Source organism: Cimex lectularius, unplaced genomic scaffold, assembly GCF_000648675.2.
Source record: "Cimex lectularius strain Harlan isolate CLEC.00 unplaced genomic scaffold, Clec_2.1 scaffold58, whole genome shotgun sequence".
NCBI lineage: Eukaryota > Metazoa > Arthropoda > Insecta > Hemiptera > Cimicidae > Cimex > Cimex lectularius.
This window is the reverse complement of record NW_019392696.1, coordinates 1522575-1539992: the sequence shown is the minus strand read 5'-3', so window position 1 is coordinate 1539992 and position 17418 is coordinate 1522575. Positions and strand designations below refer to the sequence as shown.

The 17418-nt window shown below is 35.1% G+C and overlaps 1 protein-coding gene across 1 annotated transcript in view; it reads left to right on the top strand.

Annotated features, from left to right (window-relative positions):
- Nucleotides 1–17418, top strand: part of LOC106670649 — a 62519-nt gene that overhangs the window by 21263 nt on the left and 23838 nt on the right. Inside the window, exon 2 of the mRNA XM_014401166.1 lies at nucleotides 15584–15712. The gene's annotated coding sequence lies outside the window, so the exon portion shown is untranslated. The remainder of the gene's footprint in view (nucleotides 1–15583; nucleotides 15713–17418) is intronic.

Below are 17418 nucleotides of genomic sequence, written 5' to 3'. Positions count from 1 at the left end.
AAATAAACTAATTTGGCCGGTATCTCTCAAGTTTTCGGACACCGAAGAAATACGTTCCTGCCCAACTTCGCCAGTCGGCCTCCGTTCAAATTTCCCGTTAAGTGAAATACTCCGGATGACGACCCGGTTGCCTCTGTTCAGAGATTAACCCTCAATTGAAATTTATCTCGCATCGCTTTCCCATTAATCAGTCATGTACGATTTAATATGTGGTTGTTAAAACTTGTCACGGATCTAGCTCATGTAAGGTGTGTCCCTGGGAGAAGTCCTTAAGAAAAATTTTCCTTGTACTTTTTATTATCATTAATAAATCGGAGAAGGTCTTGGTGTATGTCTGGTATTTGTTTTTCCCATTATTCCTTATTTCTCCATACTCCTGCGCGAACTCTGCAAGGTTTGCAGGAAGAATTAAATGCACCTCCAAATAGGAGGTGTCAAAATTCTAATATAAAAAGCATTAAAATTTGAAAATAGTGTACTGTGCACGCGCTGGTCGGTCGCAATAAAATAAAATTAAATTAAAAATAAATACTAACTTGGTAACTGTGGCTTGATTTTCTCGACAACCAGGTAGGAGAGACGTTTAATAGCTAGAACCTGCAATAACTCTGGCCAAAGATAAAACAGAATCCTAGTCTATTAATTACCTTCGGGGCTCCGTCCGAACCCTGTATGATGTGTCGCATTAAGGATGCGGGAGGAGACACTCGCGTTATTTTGAACGTGATAATTAACAAAACGAAAGAAAAAAAATGCTTCTTGAAAATAAGAGAAAAACTGAAAGAAAACTAAAAGAAAATCACTCTTGGAGGCTAATTACCAGTGGACTGTATGGAAGCGAGACGGAAGCGAACAGGACAAGAGCAGGACTAGGCAGCAACAGGACAGGGTTGTGGGGAGGGAACAGAGCTAGGATAAATTCTAGATTAGCGGCATTTCGGAAACAAATAAACAATTATAATTCGCGATTTTTGGCGCGAACATGTACATATAATAGCTAAAAAGCCTTGTATTAGTTTTATGGGCATATTTTTTACATCTTTATCAATTGTCATTATTAAAGGATGTCATTCCTTTCTTCCATATATATATATATAGGGAGGATATGAAAAAATTGTAAGTAGTGTCTTATTAAGTCCTGTATTCAGTTTTTTTTTAGAAACTTATTTCTCTCTGCATTAACTGTAACTGAGAATGTATTAATAAACTCAAATGTGTCTGTAGTACAAGTGCGTGGATCATCGAACCTCAATTAGACTAGTACGTTAACGTGTTTACATGTGTAAAGGGTGAAGAAAGAATATCTAGTACCCCTCACTCTATTAAGTGTAAGGTATGTCAAAGGAAAAAATATATTTCAGAATCAGTAAGAGGATGAGCGAGGTTAAATTAAAATTGCATGTGTTGGGGGTTGAAATGCCATTAATGTAGACAGCCCTTTGAGCTTAACTTCGACGGTAGCACGGATAAGACCGAGGTTTGACTCGGGCTCACTAAAGCACCGTACTTGGTGATTTTCCCTCCTTGCCTCAAGAGGTTTAAAGTCCGGTTCAGCACATACGTGTATGCATGTGCATTTATCTGTATGAGATTTTAAATAAACTCAATCAATCGATAATAAAATTGATGTTACCTCACTGAATGGGTTTTTACATTTTTGTAACTTTTTGTGTGTAATATCTCAATTTATTTAACTAGTGAATTTAATAAGTTTAAATGAAGTATACCTTCACTAAATCTCTCCGTGGCCATTTCATTTGTCGTCGAGAATCCAATCCGATTACACGACATTTGAAATATGGCAAAAAGGAGGGAAAATTCAAAAGGTGGGGTTGAGATGGGAAGTTAGTGTCCGAGTGGATCGAGGTCACGATAGCGCAAGTGGTACAGCAGCGGCGTATCTAGCCGAAGATCGTGGGTTCGAATCCCGCTCGTAACACTGACTTTTTTAACTCAACTAAAAACCTTAATTAATTGAAAGATATTAATTGGTCAAGCGGACCACGAAACTTGTGAATTTATTTAATAGAATCGATATATAAATCAATCATCAGAAAATGTATATACATTAAATGATTAAGTGGTTTGTACGAAAATATCCCGACATCCGAACAAATGCCTTTCCCGATGTTTCCATTTTCAACGAAAATTGATATTTTTAATATATGCCACCTGTTTTTTTTTAATTTCATACCAAATACTGCACCCAATGATTTATTTGGTTTATCTTACCAAAATGTATTACTGCTGAGCTCGTTTTGGCTTGCGTATCTAAAAAGTGTTATATTTCACTTTTACTTCTTATTGTTGTATTCATTATTCTTTTTATACTTGTGAATCATTCCATTCCTATGCATGGTGAGCGGTTTTAAGGTTCTGCACTGACAAGTTTTAGTTTGGCAGTCAAGTTTGTGAGGTTTTGTTTGTTTGTATGTATATTTTCTTATAATTAATTGTTTTGGTCTTTATTATTGCTTTGTTAACCGAATATTTTTTGTTCAGAGCCGCTGGATTCGAACCCTAGATCTTTACCTTATATTGATTAGTCGCCATGTCAACGCCATAACCGTTGCAACCACCTACGCCTAATTTCTTTGTTAAAATTTAAATTTTAACATTTTCCTTTAAACAATATTACGAAGATGGTATTGATATGCGGTAAAGTGAGCACCAAGCAACCAACATTCTGAATGTTTTAAATAATTATCCAATGGATCGTATATTTTCTAGGACAAGTTGTAAATGTCATATCTCTCTCTCTCTTCTCTTTCTCTCTTTCTCGCTCTCTTTCTCTCTTTCTGAGAGAGAGAGAGAAAGAGAGAGAGAGAGAGAGAGAGAGTGAGTGAGAGAGAGAGGCGACTGAGCGATCGCGTCATGGTAACGAAATAAACGAAGTGCCAACTCAAAAAATCAGAGAAAAAGAAAGATGCACTCTATCTACCTTTGGACCAATAGAAAAGACAATTTCAATAACAAAACAAAATACGCATATCTGGCGTGAACAATGGGAAATGTTTAGGTTAATCTGCCTACGAAAAACTGTTACTATATTATTGTTCGAAATTATATTGGGCGTAGATCGTAACGTCAGATGGTTGAATCTGAGCATGCAATTCGAGTTATGCCACTATTACGAGAAGCTCGTTAATGGATTCCAATTTATTTCCTAATGAATAGGATGATAGGCTTTGGGAGGGGGGGAATTGACCGAGGTAATTCTATCTCCGATATCAATTTAATTCAAGAACTTAACTGCAAGCAACAGTCCTCGTGGTTCGACAAACGTGACACGACTTGACGAAGATTTTAAACACCAATTCTAGGAGCTGATTAGGTTCTTATACTATGCTTTCTGAATATGAAACGGTTTACTCCACTTAATTAAATTCCAGTCGATTATTGCCACCTCATATTTTGGGTGAAAAATGTGCTCCCTTAGAAGATGGAATTGGTGGAGCTGCGTAGTTGCAGGTTTTATATTAGTATCAGCAATATTAAGCAGTTAGCTTAGTCTAGGTTTTCAATAAGTAATTGTGACCTATGAATTATTTAAACTATACCTTGTATACCTAAGTTAGTTCATTCGAAGCACTAGCAGAAAAGAAAGTTTACTTATGTGAATTTATTAATTTCAGTTTATATTTTAAAATATGGAAAATTCGTAGCTTTATATCTATCTACTAGGTAATGATTTAATTAATTAAGGTTTTTAGTTGAGATAAAAAAGTCAGTGATCATGACTTCAAGCTGATGAGCTCAAGTGGTAGAGCAGCGCCGTATCTAGCCGAATATCGTGGGTTCGAATCCCGCTCGTGACGCTGACTTTTTTATCTCAACTAAAAACGTAGAGTTCAAATCTTCTTTAAGGGCTTTACTAGGTGAAAGAAAAATTATGTTGCCATCATCAGGGCCTATTTATTAAGAAAAATTATATTTTCTTTATTAATTTATTATTAATAAATACATAATTAATATAAATTTAACAATCAACAATTAAAACAATAATGCATACTTTCCCAAGAAAGAAGAGAAAATATTCTCATCGGAAAAAACTAATGTAAAAGTGCTTTGGTTTAGGTTATGAAGCACATGGCCAGCATTCAGTTATACATGGTGAACAAGACATCTATGTAAAGTAGTGAGTAATTATTTGCATATAACATTAACAATTGACAAAAAAATAATAATTTATATATATAATAATATTTTTTAAAATTACCTCACTAATGAATTCATATAATTACAAGTCCAACTGTTTTTGTTCTTACTAGCTATTTTTGACATTAAAAACATATGTTATCACAGAGAGTATTATTTTAATGACTAGAATTACAGCTTGTTAAAATGATATATACAAAGGATTACAATTAAGATGAGAACACGACACAACGTCACCTCACCTAAGGTTGGACTGTTACAGTTAGTGAAGGCTATGAGGCTCTGTGCATTTTTTCCGATGAGAATGTTTTTCTCTTCTCTCTTGGGAAAGTATGCATTATTGTTTTAATTTATATTAATTATGTATATTTTTTTCTTAATAAATAGGCCCTGATGATGGCAACATACTGTTGCCGAAATCTTGGTGATCCCGACCCTTTTGTCTTTCTTTCACCTAGTAAAGACCTTAAAGAAGATTTGAACTCTACATTGATTATCTGCAGGTCGATCTACAAACATCATTTCTTCAACTAAAAACCTTAATTAATTGAAAGATATTAATTGGTCAAGTGGAACACGAAAACAAGTGAATGTAATGATTGATGTTAAGTCAATTAGCTAAATGTACCAATACGCTAGCAAAAATGCGAGCGTTTGTCGTTTTCTTTTAAATAGATTCGTTATTGTGCGGGATTCAGAAAATTTTTTGCGTTGCCATTTTCGCGCCTTCGTTTTAGCGTTGCAGTAAAGCGCGCGTTAGTATAGACAGGTTAGTTTGTATAGCGTTAGGTTATTTATCCATGATTTAATATTTTTCCATAAGCCGGGAGGAAATAGCGGGTTCGAAGGGGGAATTTTTACACGGCATTGCGTCCTGTCTGAGTAGTCACGTTTTAAATAGGCTTTACATTAAAAATAAATGTCGTGGAAAATCAAAAGGGTATATAAAAGTCTCTTGGCCGCATATCAATTTTCTAAAGAGAACGGAATCATTTGTCAGCAAAACGTTGCAGGGTTAAATAAAGATAACATCCTTTCCGTAGGATTTAAAAAATGTATCAGGTTATTTCAATATATTCCACTTCATCTGTTGTGATAATGTAGTTTAAACTTGATCGCTTTATTGGTCTATTCATCTTTAATATCGACAAAGAAAGGCTATCACTCACAAATTTTTTTTTAAACTGACCGAGTATGATGTGCCTACAGTTTATTCGTTTTAAGTGATAACTCGTATTTGTATGCTTTAATGCAAGACCGAGAGATAGAACAGGAAGTTGAAGAATTAAACAACAGAAAAAGGGAAAGAAAAGGTACTAATGACAAAAACAAATAATACTTGCACTTCTCGCATTTAAATAAGGCCTTGTAGATAGAAAACAAATAAAAAATTCTTTTAGAAAGGAAATTTGAAAAATACAAATAAAATGTCTTCTGGCAGGACAATCATATAGCAGGTGTTCATGAAATAGTTTTGGCGTAAGTTTACCCAAAGAAGAGTCGTCCACATGAAACGAACTCGGTCTAAGTCCTTCCGATCGGAATTATCTTAGAGGCTCTGATGAATCCGCCATCTTGAAGAATTTGAGGTTAGGCACAGCAAAAACGGCGAAGATCTGAGTTGAAAATCGAGGATAGCTGAAGTCGAGAATAAGGAAGAGATAGCACTGGTTCACGTGTTCTGTTCAGACCTTTTTACGTGATAACCTCCTCTAGTCCGTGTTGAGGGCGCTGCTTTAAGCCGAGACACACTTACCCGATGCTACGCTGTGTCGCTACCCGATGCTACCCGACGCCTTGCCACGCTTTGGGTGTGCACATCTATGCGAAGTCAAGCGCACATCACGTACAGTCACACAGCGTGTATCATAATAATCGCTATCACAATCGCAACGCCTCTTTTGTTCTTAAGGCATTATTTTGAGAAAACCATGTTAAATTTTATGAGCACAACCATTTAATAAATTGTTAGTTAAATTTAATTGTTTTAAATAAAGATATTCCGGTGATTTGATAAATTTTCTGCCTAAACATCATAATTAAATAATTTTTATAAAAACTCATGAATTTTTGATCTCGTTTAATTTAGTTTTTGTCAAAATAAGTATGTTGTAATTAATATAACGACAAAATCACATATACGTAGTTTGAAATAAACTACAAAAAAATATGAGCGTCCTGTTCTGACGCTAATCGACGAAAATGGTGTAATTGTATCAAAACCATGAAATAAATTGTTACTTAAATTTTATGAGCAAAACCGTGTAATAAATTGTTAGTTAAATTCATTATATCAAAAAATGATATTCAGATGTTTTGATTAATTTTCTACGAAACCATTAAAATTAATTTGTTTTAATAAAAACTAATGAATTTTTGATCTAGGTTAATTTGGTTTATATTAAAATAAGTATGCTGTAACTAATATAAAGACAATAATACATGTAATTTGAATAAAAATATGAGTGTCCGGTTCTTTTGTTTTCGACTATACTCGATGCGACCCGACGAAAATCGACAGAGGGGATCGCAGAGCGTAGAGTAGGGTAGATGTGCACAGGGGTATACAATCTTATGGAAAATTGTAGCATCGGGTGTCGTCGCATGGCGTTGCAAGTGTTCTTGGCTTTATCGTCGAAGCTGCTAACATAATGTGAACTAACATAACTTTTTTTTTTAAATGGCCAAAAAATAGGACGGCGGATCGGCTCAAGGAAGGTGGAGGAAAGATATATTAAAGACTGGCGGGTAAATAAATAAACTCTGGCGAATAGGCAGGAAGTCTTGACGGCCGTCTTTTCATTTGTTCAATTCAAATCGGTTAATTTGTATTTTCTCTCACAAAAAGGTGACAACGACATTTGGAACATTTGGATAAGAAATTTTTATTATTTTATTCAGATTAATTTATAAATATTAATTAAATTTTTTATTATTACTTTTTGTATCATCAAGATCGTTATAGTATGATACAATTTATGTTTGACGAATGAACAGAACAATTAAAAAATTGATTTGAAAGCAATGGTATAATAAAATGTTGCCTTCTCTAAAGATTTCTAATCAAGGGCCACTTTTATCAATTAAGTTCAACTAACTAATAAAAATGTTGACTTTCTCAGTTCTTGAACGGTTCACGAAAATATGTTGAGTTAAATTTTTTGGAAATGGTGTCAATTATATTCTATAAATAAAGCAGAGAGAGAAAAGTATAATGCCATATTTTACTTTGCTTTTCCATAATTCGGAATAGTTTTTGAATTGTTCAAAGATCGTGACATATCTCTTTGCATTTGCACGTGCAGCATGTAATAAAAAATATACGATCCACAAGTGAATTTTCCCATTAAACATTCAGAGGTTGCTGGTAGTCACATTAACCGCAAATCAATACCAATAGTGACAACTTCATCGTCTTTTCTTTTAAGAAAAAAATGTAATATTCAATATTAAACAGACGTCTCATAAAGTCCTAGATATAATATTGATGAAAGTTAATAACAGTAATTTAAAGTGAGGACCTAATTCGATTTCTGGAGGAAACTGGGGTAATTCTGTGTATATACACTGAGAGGCTTAAAAAAAAGTGGCCACCCGTAATATTTTTAATAATCTCTTAAACAATCCTGCATTCATTATCTTACAACAATACTTGGTCCGTTTTAAAGGATTAGAGGTCAATAAACACACATAAAAATCTAAAACTTTTGTTTACAATTGGAGCTTTACAATTTAAAGTCAATTTCTTCATTGTTCGTATAGCTTCTTTCTAACGTTCTGGTGGTTTGATTTTTAAGTTGTACTATTTTTAAGTTGCAAATTTATTTTAGGAATGGTTTTAAGTGATACAGATTCCACTAAAATCTTTGTGGTAAACATTCCCAGAACAACAATCCGAAAGTCTGCCATCGTTACCAAGAAGCTGGAGGTTACTCAAGAATGTATCGATGATGTCGCCATCGTGTCACATCTCGGAGAGATGATCGTTTTGTTGTTTCGAAAGACTCCGTAATCGACATTCTGCCGCTGTTAACATCGCAGCAACGACTTCAACAAGTTAGAAACGTTAATGTCAGTTTACGCACTGTAAGGAGAAGACTTTCAGAAGCTGGATTAAGCGCGAGAAGTCCTGCCGCTGATCCAGAACTTCTGACAAGGCACAGAACAGCTCAGTTAAGTTTTGCAAAAAATCACATCGTAAGATTGGAGAAGAACAGAAGAGAGAAACAATGGATGTGGCGGGTTATGGTTTCGGCAGGCATTTCAATGGAAAATCGCACAAATGTGTTCATCGAGGGTTGATACGAGGGTGTTATCAGAAAAAGTTCTTTCTTATATGCCACTAATTGGCGACAGTTTTGTTGAAGTAGGCATCGTTGGTGATTACTTGGAAAAGTCTTCAATTCAATGTTTTGTGCGGCCAGACGTAGTCCTGTCTTAACCCTATCAAACACCTTTCGGACGAGTTGTAAAAGAGGGTAAAAGGTCGCCTAGTGATGCCAGATAATTTGCAGGGACTAAAAATAGCGCCGTTTGAGTAGTATGAAAATATTCTACAGCAGGACATTCAAAACCTTTTAAAAACGATACCACGTCGAATGCAAGCGGTGATCGACGTAACAGCAGGAATACTCGGTGCAAAATCGAATATTTCTTGAGTGTTTCCATTACATTTTTGTTAAACTTGTTTTACTAAGTTTAATTTTTATTTAATTTTTATTTACCCATATCTTATATTTTTCTTTTGAAAAAAGTCAGGAAACAACAAAAAATAAAAATTCTAACCACTGCAACTTTTTTTGTTGCAGTTAATCCTATTGTTGTGTGTAGTATATAAACTAAATTTGTTGAAAAATGTTTTGACTGTTTCTTGATAATGTATGCGTGAATGTACAAGAGTGTCGATGGCAGAATATTGCAAATGTTTACTAAAAAAAACAAGGGTGGCCACTTTTTTGCCTTTTATTGTATATTCGGTCAGTGTATTAAGTGAAGGTTTAATTAATTTAATAGTTTCGTTGTGTTATATTGCTAGTTGCGTCTGTTAAGATTAATTATAACATTGTCGCCTCAAATCTCATTGAATAACATTTATGTCTGAGCTATTCGACATTTCAGTCAACAAACTAAACGTTATCCGTTAACAATTACTACGAAAATCATCCTGTGGATTTTATTTTCATTTCCCATTTTCAAGGAGAACTGATTTAATAATAATGATGATATCGCGTGTACATGTTAGACATTTAGGCTTGTGGGTCATACTAACTACGATACATGGGCTTTAATGCTGGAATTGTTGATGTTTGCTTTTCATCGAATTTTCTTCATCGTCAAAATATTCAGTTGCAGTCATATTTTTGTATGGTATTTAGACTTTAGTCCATATTAGGTTAATCGCTCTATAGTTTTTATTGTTCCCTATTACCCTGCCGAGCAGGTATTGAACGGTTAACTTAGTTATTTTGTTTATGTCTAATGAGTGAATTCTTCCTCATTTTTATTTTGCCCTTTTGTCTAAGGTACTCATGGTGAATTTTGATAGTGTGAATTCCTATGGAGCAAAAAAGCTCAGGTCCTATCAGCGGTACAGCAGCCCGTTTCATTATTCCTCCCTTGGTAGTTCCTTCTCATTTTTATTTTCCGGGTCCGGGTCGTAAGAATGACCTGAACGATCTCCTCAACATTTCTTATAAAAGTAGTTTCTGTAGGTGGCGGTTTCCCTGCAGAGGTTTGCTCCTTTTGTATTGAAGTTATGTCCGCTTTTTATTAAGTTTCTGGCGAGCCTTCATCTATGTCCAGAACCATTACAATCCCAGGCCTCTCCGCCTTGACTCAGTGTGTTCTTCACTGTATAACGGAACTCGGTGCTGTTTCCATTTTCCGCCTTGACACGTATCAAAGTTTTCTTTTCTTCTTTTAGATTTGTCCTAGGGAAGAAGTCTGCTACCGAAGGAATGTCATGGAACATCATCTCCAACCCTCACTACTAATTTCTTCTCCTTATTTACTTCTAATTTAGGATTATTTTCTGGAGCCATTTCATAGTTTTGCCATCTTGACCGCCAAGGATCATCATTCGTGGCCTGGAGTGTATTCCTTCAATCTGCAGTTTGTCTTCGCTTCCTTTCGCTAGCTCGTCGACGAGGGTTTCTTCCAGATGGGTTAACTCTTCAGTGGTCAATACTACCATTGGGATTCCTCTAGTAATACTGCCACCCGTATCACCTTTGTCACTCTAACGTAGCTGATGCTTGGAGCGCTGCTTTCGGCCTTGTAATGTACACAGGCAGGTGTGGGTGGTTTCACTTTCTTCTCTCGTCTATGTCCTTTCGGGGTTGAAATTGTTCTCTGGCCCCTTTATTGTACGTTGCTCTTGTCTCCAGTTCCTCTTCCTCTCCAGTTTGTATCTTGGCCTTGACCATTTTTCTTATTTTGGTTTTCCCCGATTGTATTGCTCTCAGGTACCACTTGGTCTTGGCAGAGCTTAGACCATTCCTCAGGGGATCGTCTTTTTCGCTGGCTTTTCCAATTTTGGCAATTCCGCAGAATTATTATCCTTTTTCTTCCTTTTTGCTTTTCCAAGGAGGGGGTCTTTTACTTTTCGTTCTGCTATTTGTAGGTTCAAAACCCTTCATCTGCGTTGAGGTTGGTTTCCCACGTAGCAGCTGCTTTGTTGTTTGAGGTCTGGGAGGTTGTCTCCCTTTCTCTTTTGTGAACTGAACGTCCATCTGAAGGTTTATTTCCAGTTTCTTTCTTGTTTGCGAAGCAGTGATATCCCGCTTCGGGATTTTTTCTTACTCCACTCATCTGAATCCCACCCAACTATACGGTTTACTCCATCAGAAGCCCGCATGATGTTCAGGACATCCTATTAACCCCGGCTGCCAATGAGTCATTCGGCATGAGTTGCATAACCCATAAGTTTGTCTGGGTGCTGTTTTATGTCTAGCCTAAGACTCTATAGGGGGGGGGGGGACTGGTCGCTGACGGGTGTTAAGATTGAGAGTGTGTAGTTGATGGGCGTATGTTTGGTGAGGGATGGTTAAGGAATCACCTTGTTCATTATACCTCACTTTAAAGGGTATAGGACCACCATGACACCGACAGTCAGATTTTGAACCATCTCAGAACCATCGACGAGGCTCTCCTAGGGTTCACTACTAGAAAGCGGGGTTGGATTTTGAACTGTGATCTGTGTCATCTGGCAAAAGGTGACGTTGACTATAAATCCATTACAGTTCGTGGTCCGATTGACCAATTAACATTTTTCAATTATTTAATATTTATGAAAGGTATTAGTTGAGATAAAAAAGTCAGTGTCACGATAGCTCAAGTGGTAGAGTAGCGGCATATTAGCCGAAGGTCGTGGGTTCGTATCCCGCTCGTGACACTGACTTTTTTTATCTCAACCAATACCTTGCATAAATATTGAATAGTTGACTATAAATTCACTGTTAGTTAATGTACCTTGATTCGTTTTAATAATAGATTTTTGATCTTTTATTAAAGTAATATTTTGGCTGTCCAAGTTCTGAGCTTTAATACATTTCTATAAACTATTCTCTGATTCTATAACTTCAATTATTTAATTCACTTAGACTTTTATGTTATCGACACGCTGGTTATAAATGTTAACTTTTCTTGGTCACATTTTTTATTAAAACTCCGTTGTTCCATTAAAGGAGTGCGGGGACCGGATACGGTTTCAATTATTTGAGCGACTCGTGATTCATAAACAATCCATTTATTTTCTTCTCGCACGCAGCCTTAATTGATTTCTTTGTGAGTTTCATTCCTCTATTTGAAAAATCGAACAACCGTTTAAATCACTATAAGGTAGTAGCGTGCCCGATAAATATCGATTGTCAGCAATCGTTTTATTTTCAAGCATTTCTGTACTTCTACGGTTATCGACTTGCATCAAATCTCCCCTGAACACGGATGGTGTTGAATCAAAGTTGGTTTGAAGCAACTCGGGAGATTATCTACACGTTTGTGGAAGTGTTGAACGTTGAACTTGAATAATTGTTTAAAACTCTCTTGGTGAACGAGTTAATTGTATTGTTCGTTAAATATTTTATTCGCTTAAAACCCCAGTCTGCGAGTGAAGGATTATGTTGATTACTTAGAAGAAATTAAGGTTGGAAATATTCCCTCACCGATGCTAATCTCTTTCCTTCATTTTTAAAACCAAATTTTTGTTTAACTCCACCTAGTTAATTTTTAAAAGTTATAATTGTTTTAGTTACTGCCTTTTACAGTTTTACTTATCTTTTTAAAAATTTTGTAGTTAGGATTTAACTTTTTAAGTAGGGTTTTATTAGTTACGGGTTGTTTGATCTTTTAATTAGGGTTGTTGAATTTTTTCATTTCATTTATGTTGTTTTTCGTTTTTTTTCCAGATTTAGAAAGGTGTTTTTACAGTTTTTAGTTGTAGTTTTTTTGTTAGTGAATTTTTATTTCTTTTGTATATTATTTTTTGTTTGGATTTTTTAAATGTTTAATAGTTGTATTTTTGATAGTGGTTTTTCAGCTAAAACCAACGAATTGACCAAATTTGAGCCCAACTTACTTGAAAATGGTCAAAATAATTACAGAATTTCCTTTTAGGGTGTGAAGTCATAAAATTAAAAATTTCTTAACAAAAAATCTCGGTGTAAAAAAATGAAATCTTAACTTTTTTTGTATCTTTGTTTGTTATTTACAATCCCAAAGTTTGCATTAAGTAAATATATTCTTATGTTGATTGAGTCGTTTCAGTTACTTGTAGAAAATGTACAACATAAAAACCAAACTATCGGAACTTAGAAAAGAAGCTTACGTAAAAAAACTAACAAAAAAGAGATAGTCTATTCAAAGCTTTAATTACAAAATCTAATTATGAACAAAGTCAAGTGGGATATTTGATCTGTGTTTTATTACCTCTAATTCTTTAAAACGGACCAAATATTGTTGTGGGATAATAAATGGAGGATTGGCGAAGTGATAATTATATTACCACTTTTTTGCTTCTCAGTGTAGATATCACAGTGGCATTTGACAGTGGTTCTCCCGTCTCCTTTTCAAATTAAAAAGTATCTTTCCCCACATCTACGATCTAGTCATGAAGTCCTTTCTATCGCTTCGCTAGTTCAGGATGAAAAGAGGCTTTTAATTTTCGGACATCAGGACCATAAAGGCCCAAGGGAGTAATGTCTTAGGGCCAGTTTAGACCTACGAATTTCCTATACACCCTAACACCCACATCACAACCTTCGCGGACGACACCGCAAGGTTCCACTTCTCACATTCTGACCCTTTCTTTGTAGGAAAAGCAACCCAAGACTACCTAGAACTCATTATCGACTCTTGTGTGTCTTATATATTGTTAATTTATTGTTTATACTCACTTGTTGTTATTAGCGCAAGTAGCCTAATCTTAGGTTTATCCTTGTCTTTTTGTTTTATGTGTGTGTTCCATGTTTGGCTGTCCAAGTACAAAGAACTTAAGGTAGCGGATTTGGTTGGATCAAGGGATTACCTTACTATACAAGTGCGCTGATTTTTCTGCTAAGTGTGAACGTCATTTGCTAGCACTTTTGTTCGTATAGGTTGATGGGCTACCGAGAAATCGAGTCGATAATGAGTTGGGTTCCATTTATACCGACTGGAGAACAGACATATACGCAAGTAAAATTGATCTGTTAGCTTTTAATAAGTTTTTTCATTTCCATTTTCTGAACCATGACTCCAATTCATTTAATATTGTACTGTTGCGTTTTTATTGAGGGGCTAAAAAATCATCGCATCATCAAAGGTATATGTTGAAATTTAAACATGTGAAGGAATATCTGACATTTATATTGAAAAAAAGAATTGGACCAAGAATATTTCTCCAAGGAACACCTGGCTTAGTGCTCTTAATAAAATGAAACGAAAACTAAAAAAATTAGGAAACCTTAATTCAAAAAACATAAGCCCGTAAGTAAAACATCACATTAAAAATATAAAATTTAATAAAGAAACTTTTATGAAATCACTATTTAAATTAAATAAAAACCATTTTATTATGAATGTGTGCTGGTTAGTGACCGTTAATCGATAATTATTCAGAAATCGTGAGATGCGGTCTGGTGTGATGTAGATTTCAGAAAAACATTTTCTTTATAGTGCCAACGTTTCGATCTTTATTGGGATCATCTTCAGGGTCTGAGATTTACAAACATTGTTTACATTTAACAAATACATGTAGGATGTGGAAAAAAGTGAATTTAAACAATGCAAAATATATTTTTTATATTCAATCAAAGTATTTCTACTCACTCAAAGTATTTGTCTTCTGTGTAATTGTGCCATTCTTGCGTGAAGATGATCTCAATAAAGATCGAAATGTTGGCACGATAAAGAAAATGTTTTTCTGAAACCTACATCACACCAGACCGCATCTCATGATTTCTGAATAATTATTTATTATGAATGTTTTCATTGACATATCAGTAATAATGTGGTTTGGTCGTTTAATCTTTTGGTTTGCATATCCTGGCCTATTATATGCCATTCCTCTTCTCATCATCTTAAGCGTCTTTCTGGGGTCATTTTGCACACATAACATGATTGTTCTTATTTCTGTAAAAATTGAATAACTCCACATTTAATTTAATTACAAGTCATATTTGTTACTTATATAGACAACCAGTTCGAATTACTCGTGCTGTCTAATGTTTATATCAGCGTGTGTTTAATTATATTGCATTTGACTTAAACCGTACTAGAATCACAGTGCTGCTAAAAATTTGAAAACTGTCGGATGCTGATAAGACGGCCAAAAAGTTTATGACCGTGAATTAATCGGGCCCATGTACTTGGAATTTAACAACCCCTTCAGTTCAGAAAGGCTGTACCAGTATAATAAGGTCATCGCGTGCAGCCACCATCGGACCCTAATATTCCGTGTTATTACCAACTTTTTCTCTTTTTTTAAAATAAAAGCGCATGCTAAAGGAGGGACGAGATCCTCCAGCTCTAATTTTTAAGTTACGGATTGATTAAAGAAGGTGCGAGAACATTTTGGTTTGTTCATTCACACACTTCGCTGACTATACAATATTTTCAAATCAATAACATAAATAAGAATTCATTATCGTGCGCATTACTGAAAAATCAAAATTATATTTTATTTAATGTAACGTTTTGCACTTGACAAGAAATATAACTAATTTAAGTAGAAATCTTTAAAGTCGGTGCAAAGCAAATAGATTCGCCTTTGCTATTAACTAGGGCAGAAGTGGTATTTAATGAAGGACGGGTAAATTGAGTTAAGGTACATTTTAAAAGTCGCCAAGTCCCTTTTATCTTTCAAGGCGAGTCCTACTTGAGAGTTTTAACTTATTGAACACCTCCATCGGTACAATTCGAGCTTGTAACTTTTCTTCGATTGTTCCAGATCCGAGATATCCGGCGAAACAACGATCGATAAGATAGAGTCTCATGTCCGATACGACAGCGAAAAGGATTCAGCTCACGTCGTCAAAAGCGGCCCCAAACTGGTAACGACCACTCACAACCCCGGAAGGTAAGCCAATTAAATAATAAATTTATATCGATATAAAACGAGAGTTTATGATCAAATAAACGGCTAAGGAGATTAAATTTTACTTTCAGAAAAAAAGTGTGTGTAATGTTTCTGCAAAGATAACCTGTTTTAAAACATTCTCAAGAAGCATTGATCTGTGTAATGAGATGTTCATGCAATAAAACAAAATTGTTGAATAAAACGCTAAAACTATAATATATAGTGGTAGATCTAACTTCGCAGGTTAGGTCTTTCAATTATTTAAGGTTTTTAGTTGAGATAAAAAAGTCAGTGTCACGAGCGGGATTCGAACCCACGACCTTCGGATAAATACGCCGCTGCTCGACCACTTGAGCTATCGTGACTTCGTTCCACTCGGACACCAACCTCCCATCTCAACCCCACCTTTCGAATTTTCCCTCCTTTTTGCCATTTTTCAATTTCGAATCCCACTCGTGACACTGACTTTTTTATCTCAACTAAAAACCTTAATTAATTGAAATGATGAATGATGGAGTGAGTGCGGTGTTCAAGCCTTTTTGAAAAAAGATAGTTCCTATCACAGTGAGTTGTTTTACAACGATCCGGATTTCGAGCCCTTTAGCTCATCATCAGATTGAAGGACTTCTACAACCACGTCTCTCGACATGAATTGCAAAATTGAACTCGCTGATACCTCCGCCATCGCGACGTTCCAATTAGCAGCTGATTTTTTTAATGGCGCTCAATTTGAACGTGCGAAAAGCGGAAATTATAAGACAAATATTATATTACTAATTATTATTAATTGGTCAAGCGGACCACGAAACCTAGTTAATTCGTAGTTAAGATTGTCGCACGTCTATCCTACAAACCTATTTTAGGTATCGCATCGTCTCGCAGACCAACAACCTCCATCAATTTACTCTGGAGATTGTAATAAAAATTAATATAATCGTAGGAAATTGCCAAACCGATGTAACAAACGAAGGACTTCATCTTTAACTATTTTTCTTAGTAAAATATCTTAAAATATTTGATTCGTGATCTCCCGGAGGTCTTTTTTATTTTTCAGAGCAACTTCATATGATTATTGATGTAAGTCAAACCGTGAGGTAGCAATGGCTTGCCTGTATGTTTTGAAGTAAATAAAGACCCTTTTGCACCGCGTCCATCAAGACTAATATGCTCCATTATGCTCCCACAAAAGCACTATCTTTAAGAAACACGAAACATTTATTGTATACATCTTGTTAAATTAGGTAAACATTTCCATATTGTTACACTCTATACCTATTCATGCCGTATCTATAAGTTGTATGTAAATATCAATTGCGTCTGGTGACTTCTGATGTAATTTTATCATACTATCACAATGTTTGCGTACATATCAACTACTTATGCAATTTGCTGAAATACATGTTTTAAAACATTACAACTCATCAGCACAAGAGTATTTAAAAAAGAAATCTTTTTTCCAATACTTAAACCGCTTTAAGGGTTGAATTTTGAAGAAAGAACTATTCTCACTAAGTCGCTGCTTTATAAAATAAAACTAGTGATAAAAGAACATATTATAGCTGTTTATACAGCGGTTCAGGCTCGACGATGATGATTCAGCCAGTGAACCGGTCAAAACATGATATTTTATTTTTAGACATTGGAGGGAGAAGAAATAACAATAGTAATAAATAAAAAATAAAACAATAGTAAAAGTCTTCCTGCGT